This window comes from Cryptomeria japonica, chromosome 5 (genome assembly GCF_030272615.1).
Source record: "Cryptomeria japonica chromosome 5, Sugi_1.0, whole genome shotgun sequence".
Lineage (NCBI taxonomy): Eukaryota > Viridiplantae > Streptophyta > Pinopsida > Cupressales > Cupressaceae > Cryptomeria > Cryptomeria japonica.
In genome coordinates this window covers 308,350,645-308,371,957 of record NC_081409.1, presented here as the reverse complement: position 1 = coordinate 308,371,957, position 21,313 = coordinate 308,350,645, and positions in this window count along the sequence as shown.

Below are 21,313 nucleotides of genomic sequence, written 5' to 3'. Positions count from 1 at the left end.
CTCTGTATGTTCTTGAATTAACATTTTAGATCACACTAAGTGATTTATGATTAAAAAAAAAAAAGTGAGATTTAAAAATTTTAAATTTAGATTTATTTTTTAAATGATAGATGATATCTTAATTCTTATTTAACATTACAAGCAATAGAGAAGCTATATATTAAATCTGAAAAAACCTATTAAGAGCAATGTTTTGAAACATAAATATAGAAGTTAAAAAATATTATTGAACATCTAATTTTTCATAAATGCACCATAATAATATTTCTAATTTAACTTCAAGAAAATAAAAGAAAAATATAATGTTATATATATATATATATATATATATATATATATATATATATATATATATATATATATATATATATATATATATATATATATATATATATATATTTAAAATTAAATTTTAAGAGAAGAGTTGAAGGTAAATATTAAGACAATCAATTGTGTTGATATCTCTTAAGAAAGAGATACTTTGTTAGATCATCTCTCTAATGACTAAAACTACACATCTTTTATCTCTACAATAAAAACTATATCATAGAGAGCAAGGTCGTCTCTAATGAAATAATAAAACTTATTACAAATCTCACAATACATTGAACACTTAATAAGAAAAAAAATCTATTTTTTATTAATCATTCTCTTTTAATAATAGCATACTCAAATAACTACAAACCAAAAACAATTGAATAATGATATATTTAAGAGAGAATAAATCCATCTATATGCTTCTTTGAAGAAGACAAAGGGATAATTACAAGTAATCAATATGGGCCGAAGTGAAAAGGTAGGAGAATATAGGCTAGCTCGATTTATTTGAAAGGAATTTTGGTTACTTCTTACTTCGTGATTGCTTGTTTTAGTACTATCCTTAACATCCAACCTTTTATGATAAGCCTTTTATGCCTCCTAGAAGCCTTTCCCATATTTATTATTAAAAATATATTCATCTCCTATATTTAAGTATAATACTTTAACTAAAACTACATTTTTTACAATAGTTTTGTTAGTTAAGTTGAAGTGACTTTTACATGTTAAAGATATATATGAAGAATTGTCATAAAATTGCACCTTTTGTGAGGGGCAATTAATAAGTAGGTGACTCGTATGAAACATTAAATAAATGTCTTGATGATGATATATCTTAATATAATTTATATAGACAATTTTTAAGATATATATTGGTAGTATTAATCGATGGTACATGTTAGATGAATAGATTGATATATTTCAATTATTACATATTTATAAAAAAAATTATATATTACAAAAAAATTTAATTTATAATTTATTAATATTTTATTTTTTTTACAAAGAGGTGAACCCGATATATATAAGATAAGGATAATAAGAAATTACAAAATAGACATTAGAAAGAGCCAAGAAATCACCCAAAATCAATATCAAAGATGAGATCCAAGTATATAATATCTCATAATTGAAGGGCATAACAAACCCATAAACATAAAAAAGTCTAAATAGAAATCTGAACAGATCCATATAAGCAGGGGAGGCCTATGTGCTCCAGTGGAGAAAGGGCCACCAAAAGTCTTTAAAGGAGCAAAAAGGTACATCGGAATGTAGAAAAACGCCACAGAGATCAAAACAACGAATACTCAAATGAAACTACTAGAGATCACACCACACAAAAGTATGCCATCAAAAAACGTTGGATCATACTACCAGAGGTGGGCCTTATAAGCCTTCCAACACATAGTTGGAAGTAGGTTAATCATGGGGGCTTTAATTAGCCGTTGGACTCCAACAAATCATTAGGAGAATACAAGAAGGAAGGGGCAGGCTAATCTACAAAATCAAAATAGGGGTTAGCTAAAAATCAACATTGAAGTTCAAATGCCAGCTTTGCAATTTTTGATAGCTTGACATGAGAGAAGGATGTTTCCCCATTGGAGAGATTGATGACAATGTTTGTCAAGTAGTTTGCAACTTGGTTTCCTTCTCAGTAGCAATGAGAAATCTGATAATGTTGAAAGGAGTGGAGCAAATCCCAGGATTGAGAAAAAAATATACTTTAAATGTCAGTTTGAAAACTATTTATGGGCAAGAGTGTTGGAAGTGTGTGTTTTTGTGGTTGTCATTGATGTCAAACTTGTTGTTTCAGATTGGTGTTGGTTTAGAATATCTGTGGTGTAAAGATATCTTGCTGTGTTGGTGTTGCAGTTGTTCTACTGGTTAATCCAGAAGTGTTTGGGTCCGAAAAGTGTTGCTAATGTTGTTTGTTATTGTTATCTTCTTTGGATATAGTTTTGGTATTGTGGATATGATAGTTTTTTGGTTTGGAAATATTGTTGTGTTCTTCGAGTGTTGTGGCATTGTTCATTGTTGGTTGTGATATTCTATGCTAGACCTATCCTAAGGTTCAGATATGATTTGTCAAAGATTGTTTGATGTGTTATAGAGTCTCACCATAACATGTGGAGATTTGGATTAGAGTTATTTGTATTGGAGGATATGTTTTGACCATTAATTGCTTTAATGGATGCATAGTGTGTTGGTGTGCTGATAGCTATGTTGCGGTGATTATGGGTTGATGAATTGATCTTTGGAAGATGTGTTTATGTCCCCTCTTTTTCTTGGCATGGATCAACATGTGTGTTTTTGGTTTAGAAGGTTTATTTTAGTTCAGAACAACTTGGCTCAAGCTTTGATGATCTATCTGGGTAAGTGCACAAAGATGGTGGTCAAAAAAGGGGGTATAAGTGGACACTTTAATTCTGAAATCAGGTGAACCTGAACTTAGAGGCAAAATTTGAAAGTCATCCACTCAAAATATAAAGATACTCAAAGAACAAATATTGTAGTAGTCTGAATCTAGTTTCCAAACTACTAAACTTTTTCAAAATTGGATAAGATTAAGGGGGTCAAATCCTTTGCGCACGAAAAACTGACCCTGTTTTTTTTTCTGAAAAACATAACATAGTGTCTGACATGCGCATCAAAAAAGTCATAGTTAGATTTAGTATTTTGACAAATCCTTTGGCAGAAAGATAGTTAAGAGTGAGCACTAGAAGATGTGTATTTTTTTGTAATTTTTTATTGAGTTCTTTTTTTTTAATGATTTTTCCAATCGAGCACATCCTGAAAATTTAGTACCTGTTCGTGTGCAAAGCATAAGTTGCACTAAACAAATCGAAAATATATATATATATTTTTTTTTTAATTGTAAAGAATCAAGTGCACTATAATAATATATAAATTTTTTTAAATTTGGATAAGTATATCAAAATTTATTCAAAAAATGGTGCACCTATGTCTGTGAGAACTATGGAGACACTAATAAAAAAAATTCAATAATAATATGTTATTGTTGTTCAAATTGAAAAAAAATTATATGTTTAGAAAGCTCAGAAGATGGGTGAAAATATGGTGGCAATCTTAGAAATACCCACTTTATGAAGTGTAAACCTGATGATGACAAAGTCGATAAACCAAGTTGATAAAATAAAACACATCAAAAATGAGAGAAATGGAGAGAAATCAAACTTCCAATCCGTAGCTTTGTCATCTAGGCCTATTTCCAAGCCTAAAAAGTCAAAAGCCCGTATGGGGTACGTATGGTTTAAAAAGCACGTACGGGGTTTTTATAGTGTAAGAAGCGCGTACATGTGTGTTTCCCATTAAACAGTGCGTACGCACTAGCTTTACTATAAACAGCGCGTACGCGCTATTGTATAATATGATATTCTATGTATAATATGTGTATATTCATATAATATATGTAATATATAATATGTGTATAATATGACATTGTATATATAATATGTTTATATACATATAATATATTAAACATATATATACACATGTAAGTGTATCGTCTCTCCCTCTCAAATGCATACAAGGTCTCTCTCTCTCTCTCTCTCTCTCTCTCTCTCTCTCTCTCTCTCTCTCTCTCTCTCTCTCTCCCTTCCCCTTCCTCCATACCCCATCCCTCTTTCTCTTCTTCTCTCCCTCCATACCCCACTACAACTGTGTCTACACTTCTATAGAAGTAAGTGAATTTATTTCTTATCTACAACTTCCTCTTTGATTTTTATCATGTATTCTCTCCCTCCCTCTACCTCTCCCTTCCCCCCATGTTCTCTCCCTCTCTCCCTCTCCCCTCTCCTCTTCCTCTCTCTCCCCTCTCCCCTCTCCTCTCTCTCTCTCTCTCCCTCTCTCTCTCTCTCTTCTCTCTCTCCCTCCTTCCCTCTCTCCCTCTCTCTACCTTCCCTCCCCCCTCTTCTCTCCCTCTCTCCCTCCCTCTACCTCTCCCTTCACCCCATGTTCTCTCCCTCTCTCCCTCTCTCCTCTCCTCTCTCTCTCTCTCTCTCTCTCTCTCTCTCTCTCCCTCCTCCCTCTCCCTCTCCCTCTCCCTCCTCCCTCTCCCTCTCCCTCCTCTCTCTCTCTCTCTCTCTCTCTCTCTCTCTCTCTCTCTCCCTCTCTCTCCTCCCTCCCCCTCTCCTCCCCTCTCCCCTCTCCTCTCCCTCTCTCTCCCTCTCTCTCTCTCTCTCTCTCTCTCTCTCTCTCTCTCTCTCCCCTCTCCCTCTCTCTCTCTCTCTCTCTCTCTCTCTCTCTCTCTCTCTCTCTCTCTCTCTCTCCCTCCTCTCTCTCTCTCTCTCTCTCTCTCTCTCTCTCTCTCTCTCTCTCTATCTCTATCTCTGTCTCCCTCTCTCTCTCTCTCTCTCTCTCTCTCTCTCTCTCTCTCTCTCTCTCTCTCTCTCTCTCTCTCTCTCTCTCTCCCCTCTCCCTCTCCCCTCTCCCTCCTCCTCTCCCTCCACCTCCCTCCTCCTCTCCCTCTCCCCTCATATATATGTAATATGATTCTATTTAGGTCAACCGATCTCAACCATGGGAAAGAACAAGCGAGGAACGATGGAACAACGAGAGGCTCAAAAGGAAAGACAAAGGCAGCGTATGAAGAAATTGCATGACATAAGAACAATGGGAGAAGAAGGTATGTCAACCTCAACATCTCAATTCGATTTACCAAACGAATATAATGCACCTAATGTAATTGAAGAAGAAACATTTGATAATTTACCGTTTGAACCTAATGCAATTGAAGAAGATACCGCATTGAATAATCAATTAAATGATGAACATATTACACCTTCTCTACTTGATGAATTGAATGTACATAATGCACCGATGTTAACACCTCCTAGAATCACTCATAGGAAACCAAAGTATCTAATTGACATTGATGAGAATATATTGAAGTCAATGCCCAATAAAATGAATGAATGAACTTGTACGAGAATGGTTAAAAGAATATGGCAAAACTATTTTAAAAACTTAAATCAAACTGCAAGATGTCAATTAATTGTTCAAATGATTAAAAATTTGAATTTTAGAGAGACAATAAAAATTCTAGGCCTAAGATCATCTGAAAGTAACAGTGAAAGAACTATTGTCAGAAATCTATTTGATGCATATCAATCTATTGGTTCAAAATCACGTAGTAAAGATTCTAATGCTACTCGACGTGTCATTACATCAACCATAATGAGAAAGAAAATAAAAAAAGATCGTTTGATAAGCAAAACAAGTAAGTCATTGAACGTTAGTAGAACAACATTAAGTAAAGCATTAAAGAGGCGAGAACAAATAGAGGAACCTAACAATAATTATCTTTGGGCATTCTCGGGTAGACTACCATGCAAAGACAAGGTTGTTGTAGATGCACTAAAAACATTAATTGAAAATTTTTGGCATGACAACACAAGAGTATCACCCAACCAAAGAGATGTTGTTAGAAGGCGAATTGGGTCTAAAAATCATGAGCCACATGCAAAACACTATTTGGATATGACTCAAACTAAATTTTATGAAAGATTCCTTCAAAAGTCTCCTCAAATAAAAATTTCTCAAAGATTTTTTGAAATGGCAAAACCTATTTATATTAAGATTAATCATGTATGCACCACGTGTTGTTGTAGGATGCATATTGAATTTTCCATGCATTATGATATTTTTCATCATATTTGTTCTACTTTGCACACTAACGATGTTTTGCAGGAATGTAATATACAAGCACCTCCTAAGTCGGCAAGATAATTTATTTCAAGTGTGTTATGTAATAGACATGATGGTTGCATTTATTATAAGATGCCTTGTTTGGAAGGTTCTTGTGCTATATGTGATGGTTTGCAATGTTTACCAAGATGCATACATTTGGAGAGCACACATGAAATTGGTACGAAACTAGTTTCTTTTGGAAAATACAAGATAGTCACATATGGAGTTAAAGATGGAAAAGATTTGAAGAGATGTCGGCTAGTGAAAAATGATATATATGTAGCTCAATTTATGAAAATGTTTCAAGAGAAACTAGTTTATGAGTACATAATGCATACACATAGAGCTCGATGGTCAGATGAGCAATTCAAGTTGTGTAAGGACACATTTCCTCTTGGCACCATTGTCTCTATTGTTGATTTCTCTGAAAATTATACTCTACAACCTCAAAATGAAGTGCAATCCATGTATTATCACTCTACACAAGTTTCTATTTTTGTACACATAGCATTCATGCATGCAGATGATAGCACAGAGGAGGATAGAAAGGTTGTAAGAGAGTATCACTTCTACATAAGTGATGATCGTACTCATTCATCAAATTTTGTACAAGGATGCTTTAAAGTTTTCTATGATAGTTTAAGGGAAAGGAACATATGATACAACCGACACTTAATATGGTCAAATAATTCCACCGCACAATTCAAGAATGCAAGGATGTTTTATTGGCTGACAAGGATGCATGTGACAAGCGGTGTACAACATTTTTGGAATTTCACTAAGGCTGGACATGGTAAGGGAGAGCACGATGGTGCAGGAGTATGTGTGAAAAGAGCCCTAGCCAGGGAAGAATTGAAGTACGAAGGTGGTGCTGAGTTGGTAGATGCAGAAACAATTGTGCGATGGTGTAAGTCTATGATGGGTCCAGGTAATCCAGGTACGTCATTGGTTCGTAGATATTTTTGGTTGATTACTGAATCTAACATTGAAAACTATCTAGATTGTTGTACAGTTGCAGGATCGAGTGACATGCACTCATTTATGAGTTCAAATTCAAGTTCACTGGTAATTTATACGAGATAGATGGTATGTTTTTGCTCTTCATGCATGTATTGTTTGTGGGAAGAATGTGAATCAGAAGAGTGGGTTGACAAATGGTCTTGTAGACCGTTGGTTCCCATTGATTCATATCAAATTCCCAAAGCACTACAATTGAGCCAGATGGAGACATCAATGGATTTTGACCATGTATCTGACCTAGTGGATTCACGTGATTTTTTGAGTAATTTTTTTTGCAAGTATTCTTTTTGGTTTATTTTGTTGTACATTATACTTTATTTTTGGTATTAATTAACACTTTATAAAATGCAGGTCATGTGTATGTAGTTGTTGCAGAAGAGAACAATGAAGAAAGAACAGATTACTATTTGTGTCATTGTGTTGAGCCTAAAAGAAAATTGACAACCACAATCATTGATGGAGAGGGTATTGAGTACCCAATAGGGTCTGTTGTCGTGACAGGAACATGGCTTCGGAGATACCCTATCAAGAATTCTGATGTTTGGTTGTTCAAGGACTTTGAAACACACAGACATATTCTTCATTTCTCTAACCTTGTTGTTGCAACAAATATTCATTTGATGAAGTATCGTGGTAGACCTCATGACAAGATTTTATGGAAAGTTCATGAATCTGACCATGAGGTAATACTTGACACAATACGGGTTAGAGCCGATCCTGAAGGCTCACTTGATTGATTCTACGGTTCAAAGTAGAATGATTTTGAGAATTTTGTATAAATCGTCGACGAATTGTTCTATATTCATTTTTTGTATATATAAATGCCCATGAGCTGATTTTTACATGTTTAGGGGCATAATTTTGTATATTTAAGTGGCAATGAGCTGATTTCTACATATGTACATGCCAAATTTTGTATATTAAAATGGCAATGAGCTGAATCGCACATATTGTAATGCCAAATTTTGTATAAAAGCCCATGAGATGATTTGTATATTAAAATGGCGATGAGCTAAATCGCATATATTGTAATGCCAAATTTTGTATAAAAGCCCATGAGATTGTTTGTAAGACAATTCTTTGTATAATCAAATAGCCAAGAGCTGATTTGAATAATATGTGACAATGTTTTGTGACTATTTTGTGTGTCAATGTTTTGTGACTATGTTTTGAGTATATGTGATGTGTCCCTGGTCAATCATGAGAATTCTTGATTCTTGTATAATCATGGATAATTATTTGAGTCATTATCGGGTCATAGGGGTGATAGATTGAGACTAGATACAATTTGAGCAAAAATTGTCATTGTTGTCAAAAAAATTGTCAAAAAAGTTGTCAAGCAACTTCTACATTGCGTTGGTAGGGTATGACTCTAGACGTTTTGGTGCTTTGGGATGCATGACATGGGCATGCCTAGCGTAAACATGCCCACCTGGATGCACTCGCGATGTCGGTTTGTGCACATGAGGAACATAATCAATTCTAGCCAATCTTGCAACTTTTCCTTGCAAGCAATTGATGGTTTTTTGAGCAGGCGAAAAAATGCTACTAATTGAAAATGGCTTCGAGTCATTGAAAACCAAGATAGGCCATTGTAGAGGAGCCTCACGTGACCCCACAGGATCAAACAGATCAACCGTATGTGTCGTGGATTGGAAGAAACAGTCCGTCAAATTTTGACAATTTTTTGGACTCAAGGCACTTGAGAGATCTCACCGGTAGGGTATGACTCTCGATGTTCTGGTGCTTTGGGATGCACGACAGGGGCATGCCTAGTGTAAAAAATTCCCACCCAGACGCTCTCGTGATGTCAGTTTGTGCACACGAGGAACAAAATCAATTCTAGCCAATCTTGCAACTTTTCCTTGCAAGCAACTGACAGTTTTTTGAGCAGGCGAAAAAATACTACTAATTGAAAATGGCTTTGAGTCATCGAAAACCGAGATAGGCCATTGTAGAGGATCCTCACGTGACCCCACGGGATCAAACAGATCAACCGTATGCGTCATGGATTGGAAGAAACAGTCTGTCAAATTTTGACAATTTTTTGGACTCAGGGCACTTGAGAGATCTCACCGGTAGGGTATGACTCTCGACGTTCTGGTGCTTTAGGATGCACAACAGGGGCATTCCTAGCGTAAACATGCCCACTCAGACGCACTCGCAATGTCGCTTTGTGTACATGAGGAACAAAATCAATTCTAGCCAATCTTGTAACTTTTCCTTGCAAGCAACTGACGGTTTTTTGAGCAGGCGAAAAAATGCTACTAATTGAAAATGGCTTTGAGTCATCAAAAACTGAGATATGCCATTATAAAGGAGCCTCACGCAACCCCACAGGATCAAACAGATCGACCATATGTGTCGTGGATTGGAAGAAACAGGCCATCAAATTTTGACAATTTTTTGGACTCAAGCCACTTAAGAGATCTCACCGGTAGGGTATGACTCTCGATTCTGGTGCTTTGGGATGCATGAAAGGGGCATGCCTAGTGTAAACATGCCCACCCAGATGCGCTCACGATGTCATTTTGTGCACACGGGGAACAGAATCAATTCTAGCCAATCTTGCAACTTTTCCTTGCAAGCAACTGACAAGTTTTTGAGCAGGCAAAAAAATGCTACTAATTGAAAATGGCTTCGAGTCGTTGAAAACTGAGATAGGCCATTGTAGAGGAGCCTCACGTGACCCCATGAGATCAAATAGATCAACCGTATGTGTCATGGATTGGAGGAAACAGTCCATCAAATTTTGACAATTTTTTGGACTCAGGGCACTTGAGAGATCTCATCGATAGGGTATGACTCTCGATGTTCTGGTGCTTTGGGATGCACAACAGGGGCATGACTAGCGTAAACATGCCCACCCAAATGTGCTCACGATGTCGGTTTGTGCACATGAGGAACAGAATCAATTCTAGCCAATCTTGCAACTTTTCCTTGCAAGCAACTGACAGTTTTTTAAGTAGGCAAAAAAATGCTAATAATTGAAAATGGCTTCGAGTCGTCAAAAACTGAGATAGGCCATTGTAGAGGAGTCTCACGTGACCCCACGAGATCAAACAGATCGACCGTATGTGTCATGGATTGGAAGAAATAGTCCGTCAAATTTTGACAATTTTTTGGACTAAGGGCACTTGAGAGATCTCACCGGTAGGGTATGACTCTCGATGTTCTGGTGCTTTGGGATGCACGATAGGGGCATGCCTAGCGTAAACATGCCCACCCGAATGTGCTCGCGACATCAGTTTGTGCACATGAGGAATAAAATTTGAACATTGCGAGCATGAGGGTGCTCTCGCACCAAACACATTGTTGTTTAAATTCATATTATCGATTTTTGTTGTTTATATTCATATTGTTAATTACATATGCAAATATTCATTTAAATTTATAAAAGGGCAGCCACCAAATACAACGAATACACAATAATGAACTGAATACAAGGAGTTTTGTATGGTTAATTCAATATTTTAGAAATTTTATCAAATCATATTCCAAGATTGCAATGCTTTATATCATATATTTTTGTTGTTTATATTCATATTGTTGATTACATATACAAATATTCATTTAAATTTATAAAAGGACAACCACAAAATACAACGAATACAAAATAATGAACTCATTACACATTTATTGGATCGAATATTGATATTTATATATATATAAAAAGGCATGTTTGCCAAGTCAATACAAGTATTACAAAAATGTGGAATATGCCATGTCCAAATCGATATACAATAAAAATGTAGAATATATCTACATGTGTTGGTCATTCTATGACCAAAACTAACACTATATGATCCTAAACTTCTAGTGGATCATCAAAATCAAGCCTCTTTAGTGCAGTACGCAGCTCTGTAGATGGCTGCAAAACCACAATTCAAAAGCCAAGTTAGAATTCTTTTGTAGAAAATAGTTCACAATTGACATCATAACTATGCATTTAACTTTAATTCCTTTGGAATTGAAATGTAGATTACCTCATCGGTTGATCCAAGAGCTAATCTCTTTGCTCTCCTCTCCTTATCACTCTTAGGAGTTTTCTTGAAGACATACTTAAATGGATCCATGTTATGGTCGTACCGCAAAGGATTCTATTGTAGATTAAATGTACAATTAATACAATGTACTAACATAAATATATCAAAAACATTTAAAAGCTATAATATAGAGAACAATGACGTACCTATGCCTCAGATGCTTCTCCAATGGACTGAGGATGGCTCACCATCGATGTAGAAATGGTTGCTATTACCTATACAAAAAATGTACAAAGATTAAATACAATTAATATAATGATAAGTATTGAAGGTTGAAAACAATTAATTTTACATATCAAACAAAAGTGTACCGGATCCTTATATGCTTCTCCAGTGCAAGGAGGAGGGTTCGCCATTAACGAAATAGGTATGGATATTTGCTGTATGAAAAAAATATAAGATTATAATATATCACAAGTTCACATGTACGCATGCATATAATCATGAAATCAAGAAAATAAAGTAGAGATACATACCTCCACCCTCTCTTGATTCGCAGGCGAATCAGGTGCATTCAACATATCCACAAAGCTCAATGGCCACTATACATGTAAAATAGACAAAAAACACTAATCAATCTACAAACCCCAACTAATACTTGATTTCAACATTTTCAAACAATTGTACAACTAAAAATGTGTTCAATTACCTTCTTCACACGTTTTGGCGTCTTTGAGATATTCTTTTTCTTCAAACAAGCCCTAGACGTGGAGGGGGTGCCCTAAAAACATAAAATTAACATGAGATATTAGTACAGATAATAAATTAAACATAATTTTAAAAATCTAAAATGAAATGACTTGCATATTCCATCAAAACAATACATAAAAAGAGTTGTACAAAATATGATACCGTATAGCCTTGTAGGCCAGAATCGATCGCCGACAGCGTGATGTCATCAATCTAGGACATTTCGTCCCCTGTCAACACCCACAAACCAGAAATTGGACCAAGCATTAAAGATAGTTAGTATATCTTGTATTTTTTTGAATTCAAAGTGTACTATTCTATTTTAACATGTTACAAAATTTATACCTCAAGCATCGAAGTTGCAGCTGTGGTAACTGGGGGAGGTGTATGGGATACCGCTGCTGCATCCTGAAATGCATATTATTTTTCTCAATTTAAATCGATGTATAAATAAAAATTCATTTATGTAATTACAAAATTAAAGTGACTGATAAATAAAATGTTATGAATTCAAATCAACACACCTGTGTCTGTGGCTCATGGGCAAACACCATGTCCATCAACTCATCTGTCAGCACGACATCCTCAACCGTGTGAGCCTGACATCTACAACCACAAATCATGCATTGATGATATGAGTATCCATCTACACCAGCTACATCATCTATCCCCGAGCATATCCCCAAGCAACTAACACACATATGCTCGATGGGCTCTCTGTCGCCCTCTAACGGCTCATCATCCAATACAATAGGGTGTGCTAATGATGTCCCATGCTGGATGATGGTACCAATCAATGTTGTGGCCACCTGAAGAGTCTGTAGCTCCATCGACTCTTTCAACTCTAATGGGACAGCCTGATGCACCTTGGGTTTGGGTGCTAGGGGATGGTGACTCTCTGCGGCTAATCGCCTATGGGCTCCAGGTCTATCTTGGGCAGAGTCACCACCTCTACCATGAAACTCTCTCATGTCAAAATAATTTGGGTGCACATTGAGCACAAACTCACAATATATTTTTCTCAAAAAATATAATGGCACCTCATAATTATTACAAGGTGGATAGTCAAAGACCATCCACCACCTTTGCCAAAAAAGATTCTTCATTTGCACATTGGTACACCAATGTATGGGAAACCTCTTTGCATTAGGAGGTAATGACTGACCAGTTTTGGGGTCAACAAAAAGGGCACATATTTGTTGTTTAGAAATATTTTTGTTTTTAACTCCATCGTATGATAGCCCATTGGCATAGAATTGACGACACCTATCCCTAAAGCTTCCCCATTTGGTAATTTTAGTGGAAATAGCTATGGCACCACTAGCTAATGTTTCTAAGCTAGTGGCGAGGGATTGATGATGGCCAAGTTCAGAAGTTTTCAATTTTACAATCAGTCTATTGATTTTGGATGTATTTTTCCCTAACTGATTAATTAATTCTTCCTGTGTTTTGGCTGTGCGGTCAAAAGGAGGAATTGGGGGTTGTTCTTGTGTGTTTTTAGGAGGTGCATTTGGTTGTTCTTGTGGGTTTTCAGGAGGTGTATTTGGTTGTTCTTGTTCTAGATTAGAAGAATCTGGTTTTTGAAACAAAAAATGAAAAAACCTAATCAAAATTAATGAAATTAAATTCAAAATGTAAAATAAATTGCATAAACCAGAAAGAAAGACAAAAAAAAAAAAAATTAACCTTGATCCATAGCCCGAGGACAAATTTCGCACCCCATTCGCGATTTAGCTTAAAAAATGGGAAAAAAGAAAGTAAAAAATGCACTTTTCGGGTAAATGAGGACCCAGTTTTTTTTTAAAACTTTTTTCATCAGGCACCACGTACGCGGTTTTACTAGGATTATTAGCATGTACGCACTCATTTTCCTATAAGCAATGCGTACGTGCTAATTTTCCTAGGCGTAGCGTGTATGCACTTATTTTCCTAAGCTTAGCATGTACGTGCTACCTTTTCTAAGCTCGGGAAGAACAAACCTAAGCGCGTACGTGAGAATTTGAAATTTTAAAACCGCATACACGCTGCCTGTTTTTCCAAGTTTTTTTTGGGTGGTGTCCACTTTTCTAACCACCATCTTTGTGCACACGCCCATCTTGTATATAAGGAATGTGTACTTGATTGAGTTGAGTGTGGGAATGAGTAGAATCATGAGGTGAGGTGTAGAGTGTAGATGTGTGATGTGAAGATAGTCAATGAGGTTCAGTGAAGTGGAAAGAAGAAGAACTGTGTTTGAATGATCAAAAAGTTGTGCTAAGACTGTGATAAAGATATGAGACAAAGTGTTGGCAGATGAGGTCTAAGTTGTGTGTGCTAATGTTAGTCGCTTGATATAGAGTTCAAGGATAGTTTCATGATCAGGAGATCCTTCTTTTCAAATGTTTTTTGTATCTTGTACTATTGTAGTTAGCTTTAGATTTGCTAGTCCTCTTTTGTATCTTGTCCCAAGAGCAGTTATCCTTGGTTTGCAAGTCCAAAGCAGTGAGCTCTTTTCATTGTAATCTGATATACATAGTGGATATATTTTTGTGGGCAGGTGCTCACCATAGTTTTTCCATGTTTGGGTTTTCCACGTAGACAATCTTGGTGTTCATGTGTTGGATATGTGCTGCATTAATTTCTATTTTGGATTGATTCAGATTCACCCCCTCTCAATCCTACCTTGGATTCAACAATTGGTATCAAAGCGAGGTTCCTCTTGAGTAAGCTTAACCGCTTGAGGTAGATCCAGTATGGCGCAGGACATGCATTACAAAGTTTCGATCCAACCTAAGTTGTGTACCTATTCAAAAATAAAATATCAAACATGCTTACTTTCACACCATAATATAGAGTATCACAATATATACAAGCATCCTCTTAGAGTATTTCTAATATAAAATTATAGGTGCATCATGGAAGTTGACATTTATGGTTCACAATAATCTAAGATCGATAATCTTAAATGACTTTATAGGATCTTTTTTCACTTTATAAATTTAAATCTTACTACTTTCAAAGATGAAAAGATCATCGACATATACAATCATTTTTATAATTTTTACATGTAAAATTTATTTAATCTAAAATATTTTGGAAAAACTCTTGTATGCATAGATGTTGTTAAATATTGATGAACAATGCTTAAGGTGCTTCCTTTAAACTATATAAGAATTTGGATATATATAGTTGATTTCATTGTCTTTTAACTAAAAAAAAATGATTGATGTGTGTAGACATTCTTGTAAATATCTCCATCTAGAAATACATTTTTGACATATCAGACTTGATGTTTGTGTGGCATGAGAGATTGTATTAGTTTGGCATTGGATTGTTGTCTGAGTTTGGTAGTGTTTGAACCTCCTTTTTGTGGTTGCCTATTATCTCAAGAGTTGGCATGATTCTTGGAAAAGTTGTGGCCTTTAAGAATACCTCTATTCTTTCTTCACAAGTGTATTCAAGTCTCCAACACCTAAAGATCCTTTTTGGAGTTGCAACCCACATAGTTTCAAGTCCATCCATAAGTGTATATTGGTGCCAACAATAGAGGGATAATCCCAATCAAGTGCGTGAGGGGTCTTCAAAAGGGGACAAGAGACTTTGATTAGTTCGATAGGCTCTTGGTAGATACCAAAATTATTGATACAATAAAAGACTATATATTGGAAGTTAGTGAATCAATACTTCGGCTATGCATGTTAAACTATTGGAAAAAGGTTAGCAAATTCATTAAAATATATCTTTGAGCACTATAATAATAACATAACATAATTATTATGTGTGATTGTAATTTAAATATTTCAAATACTTGTTTCTTCATTTATGGAAAGTTTGCATTGCATGTATTCTATCTTTTCATTTCAATAATAGCATTCTCATATTTGCACAAAGCTATATTGCACTCAAACCGTTTGACAAAATACCTTCCACTAAATAATGGAATAGAGAAAAAAAAATGGCATGAAATTTTATGATATTTAAGACTATTGTTTTTTATATCCACTCACAATCATTAAATTAGTCAAGGGGATCAACCTAAGAGAAAAATGTTGCAATTTGTGAATCTCCCCATATATTTTTCAATATTATTAGTCATTACATAAATAAATGATATTAATTTTAGCAATCTTTAATAAGATTGATAAATTTTGATACTGCAAAACAATTATGCACATTAAGATATTCCCATAGTTGATTTGGCATAACCTAAATTTGACTATATTTTATTTTATACAACTCTATTACAATCCCAAAGACATTTTATCATACCATTTGAATTATTCAAACTAAACACCTTATAAACCAAAATCCATACATATCAATGCACCTATCTCCAACGTGTATTTAAGAACGATTTTAATATCTCCACCTAAATTTAACCGTTTGTATACGTAGAAACAAATGTGAGGATTTCAGACGAATAAGAATGCACGAGGTCGAATGTGATTTGGGGCCCACGGGTGAAAGAAAAATGAGCCTCGTCGGTGAACACAATGCCCAATTTTTTTCACACTTAGCTTACCTATCAAACTAACATTACAAAACATAAAACTATAATTAAACATCCCAATAAACATTATACCAGGGTACTAGGCATGGATTTTCTTAACCCTCTTCAAAGCTCACTGGTGCTAGACATAAGCACTATTGACCCTCCCTAGGATAATAATGTCTACCATGGGAACTTCTATCCTATACCATACAGATATTAAAGCTAAACTTGGATGCTAGTGTCTATAAATTGATTTTATTGTATTCAATTACTTAGATATATTTCAGAGGGCTTCTATAGAAGTTCAATCAATCTCGAAATAAAATTGAATTCTTAAAATAGGAAATATTAAAATGGGACTTACAAACTTTTCAAGTAAAATTCTTAATGATTTTGAAAATTATTTAAAAATTACTTTTCCTGTGGAAAAATTATTTTTCTTGTAAAGAGTGATCATATGATTCCAATCATCATTATGAATATACTTAGATGTGCTCCTACTCTCTATTCATCCATCTATATATATTAGAGGACCATTGCTTCTAATTGATAGGTTTCTTTCATCGCCCTATCCCTATCACAATGTTGGCCCACACTTCAATATAATACACTATAAACAATGACAGACACTTAGATAAATATTACCTCATATTCTTGGAGACCAGTCAGTTCTTAGTAGCTTTCTTATCTTCAGACTCAAACTTTAGCATTACCTAAAACTTAGTTAAGGAAAAGAAAAATTGACAAGGGTAACTACTTTGTACAATAGACATTGATGACCTTAAGGTACAAAAGAAGAAATGTGACAAAGTTGTGGTAAGTTACAAACTAAGTAAATGCTATAAATGGATTATTTCAAATGAAAAATCTTTTGAATCATGTTATTTCAACCATTCTTTGAAAATATTTTATCTAAAATTTAGAAATAATGAATCATATAAATCAATCATCGATTTATGACACCAACACTTGTATTTAAGTAGGATCAATTAGGATGATTTATAAAATTAGTCTATGCTCTATGAAGTCTTGAGACTAGCATATAAAATATAAAAACAATGAGGCCTATGAGTCAATCGTGATTCATACCAAAAACACATATTTTTGAATAAAGATCAATTAGACTAATCTATAGAATTACCCTACTATCTATAGGGTCTCACGACCCAACATGAAAATGAGACTAGCATAAGACTTTACATGCATGATGGAAGAGACCCCAACATTTGAATTTGGACGTAAACGTTTGGTTGTGAAGATGGATAATAATCATCCTCTGTCCTCGCTGCCATGGGAATGGATGTGTGGAAAGTGTGGCAAGAGGCAATAATGGTTTCTAACACACTCTTTGCATTGTATTGTATATGAATGGAACATTCTTGTACAGTCGTGAATAATCTTTATGCTGTCTCCCATTTTGGTCTTGCCCTATACATGGTTCGACTCTCATTGTATCTTGTCACACTTTCCACACACTCGTTCCCGCAGCGGCGATGGCAGAGGAAGATTCTCTGGACGGAATACCCCAACTCTGAAAAAAAAGGCGTTATCCGAGCCGCTGATAAAAGAAAAATGGAATGGGAAGGATTAAATTAATTCTTAAGTTTCATAATTATTTCTCTTAAAAAGGCAACAGTCTGCTCCGATCAAAAGGAAAAGACTAATAATACTTTTCACTGTTCAAGATGCATTTAGCATGCAACGAGAGTTATTATTAGAATTAAATAGATGCAAACTCTATCTAAACTTAGCAATCTAAAATTACAACAGTGCATACACATCCAGATCTTGAGGATTTATAAATGGTGGTGGAAGAATTTGCTCTGTCAGAACAAACAGAGGTCGGAGGATCATAAACAGTAAAGGGTTTCTTTTCAATTATAAGAGATGAAATCAGTTGATGAGTGTGATGACAACCCATTTAAAATCATAAATGAATTGTCATCACATTCATCAACTGATTTATATCTCTTGTTATTGAAAAGAAACATTTTTAGTGTTTATGATTCTCCAATCTGTTTGTTTTAAGACTGCAAATTCTTCCACCACCATTTATAAATCCTCAAGATTTGGTTGTGTCTGCACTGTTGTAGTTTTAGATTGCTTAATTTAGATAGAGTTTGCATCTATTTTGTTCTAATAATAACTCTCATTGCATGCTAAATGCATCTGAACAGTGAAAACTTTTATTAGTTTTTTCTTTTCGATCGAGCAGCAAACTGTTGATTATGAAACTTCCAAATTAATATAATCCTTCCCCTATGTGAAACCTTGGAGGAGTTGGTGACTGAAGAGTATCCTCCCAAGTACAAAATTGTCTTCAACATAAGCTGTTGCTCATCAATAAAGTTTCTTGGATGCATAATTTGTAGATATGGTAAGACAAAATGAGAGTAGTATATTTAACATTTTGATTTATCTAACTTAATGATAAATGATATTTTTACTTATCTATCATTAATCAAAATTTATTTAATTATTCAGTACTTTTAGTTTTGTGGGTAGATTAAGCAACAAAACAAATTAGCTAGTTGTTTTCTTAGGAAGTGGGATTATCTATGTGTTTGATGTTTCATTAAAATGGTCAATCACTTCATTTTGAGTCTTCAAGATAGTGAAGAGGATGATTAGGGTAGTTTGGTAGGTACATCATAATGTTTGTTCTATTCTACTATTCATGTCAATGACAAAGTCATATCATATAATTGTTATGTACAGTTTTCAAATATTTTGTCCCATGCACAAACTTTATATGTAGACTAATAATATTTTTTAATAGAGATTATTTATCAACAATTATAAGTATTGCATTATAAAATTTGTACAAAGGAATATTGCAAATATTAAATCTCCTCTAAATGATATGTTTATATTTATTTAAGAAAATTAATTTTGTTAGTATTTTTAATATATAGGTGAAATGAGCATAATTATTTAACAAATTTTATATAAATTTAATTACATGACATAAATTATTATTTTAGCTTTATCTTCAATTTTAAATTTTTCAAATGTTAAATCTATAATATTATGTATTATATTCAAGTTTCCCAGCAAAAAAAAGTAATTAAAGAGGTGAAAATGCATCTTCTTGAATCTATTTTTTAGTTCATTATATTTAGAACAATAGTAAATTTATACATTTCATTTATGTTCTTTCACTTATTAAAGTTGCATTGGACTTTTATGTGTTTTTATTATTCAGATAAAGCTGATTTCTTTATTATCATCAATATGTTTTGATTATCACAAAATAAATTCATTAATTGATCCAATGGTGTGTCCATATAACTAAATAATCCACAAACCCATATTCATTTATATGTAATTTCTTGTACTTTGCACTCTACTTGTATAAATAAGACTAATATCTTTGATATCCATTCACAATCATAAAATTCGTCTAATTAAGAAGGTCAGCCTGAGAAAAAAATGTCATTGTATTTGAAAATCTCCCCATTTTTTTTTTCAATATTATTAGCCATTACATAAACAAACATAATAATTTAGGATGATATTAATTTTAGCAATATATAATAAGATAGATAAATATTCAAGTATACACATTAAGATATTCCCATAATTCACTTGATTAAACATAACATATATCTACACAACTATTACAATCTCAAGACAAACCGATTTAGGTTAACGTCTACAACTTTATTAACCAAAGTCTATACATATCAAAACTCAATTCTTCGTCATAATTCCAAATGATATTTACACCTATCTCCAACATTTAATCTTCATAATAACACTTTTCAAGTATCATTCTCAACTCTCATAATTTATGTGCTTTAATTATAAGTGAATCCATAAAGGACAGTTTTACCTTACAATATTAGATAAACCAATTTCCCACATGAGATAGATACGTGAAAAATTAATTAACCTTTTATCTTTCTTTCTCGACAAAATATCTTAGATGTGTATTCAAGAACGATTTTAAAATCTCTTCCTAAATTTAACTGTTTGTATACATAGAAACAAATGTGAGGATTTCAGATGAATAAGAGTGCACGAGGTCGAATGTGATTTGGGCCCACAAGTGAATTGCAGGAAACAAGGAGGAACCTTGTCGGTGAACACAATGCCCAATATTTTTTACCAAAACATCAAAACTATTCCATATTTATATAAACATTCCCAATATTTTATGAAATTGAGTCTACAAAATTATTTAATATATTAATCAAATTATAAAATTATAAAATAGTGATGCTATAATTCCAATCATTATAAATATACATTGATATGTTCCTAATCTATATTTATTTATCTAGATATATTAGAAGATCATTGCCTCTAATCCATAGGTTTCTTTCACCATTCTATCCCTATCTCAATGTTGTCCCACACGTTAATGTAGTGTATTATAAGTAGAGATCAATACTTGTTTCTTAGAAAAAAATTCCTCTCATGCTTAGGGGACCAATCAGTTCTTAGTAGCTTACTTATCTTCAGACGTAGGCTATAGAATTATAAATAAAACTTAGGTAAAAAAGAGAAAAATAGACATGAGATACTACTTTGTATAAATACATTGATGCCATTAAGACACGAAAGGAGACGTGACAAAGGTGTGGTAGATTACAAACTAAGTAAATGCTATATATGGACTACTTCAAACAAAAAAGCCTTTGAATCATGTTATTCCAACCATTGAATCCATTGAGTCTTAGAGAATATTGTATATAAAATTTAGAAATAATGATCCATATGAGTTAATCATCGATTCATGCCACCAACACTTATAATTGAGCAGGATCAATTGGGCTTATTTATAGAATTATCCTATTATCTTTGAGATATTGGGAATCACATGAAAATGAGACTAGCATTTAAAATATAGAAATAATGAGGCATATGATTTAATTATCAATTCATGCCACCAACACTTATATTTGAATAGGATCAATTGAACTAATTTATAGAATTACCCTACTATCTATACTTTTGTCTATCCAACATACATGATGCAACTTTGATTGTATTTATTAATTAATTATAAAATAGAATAGAATGAATTTTTAATGGTGGGTTGGCTAAGTGTTCT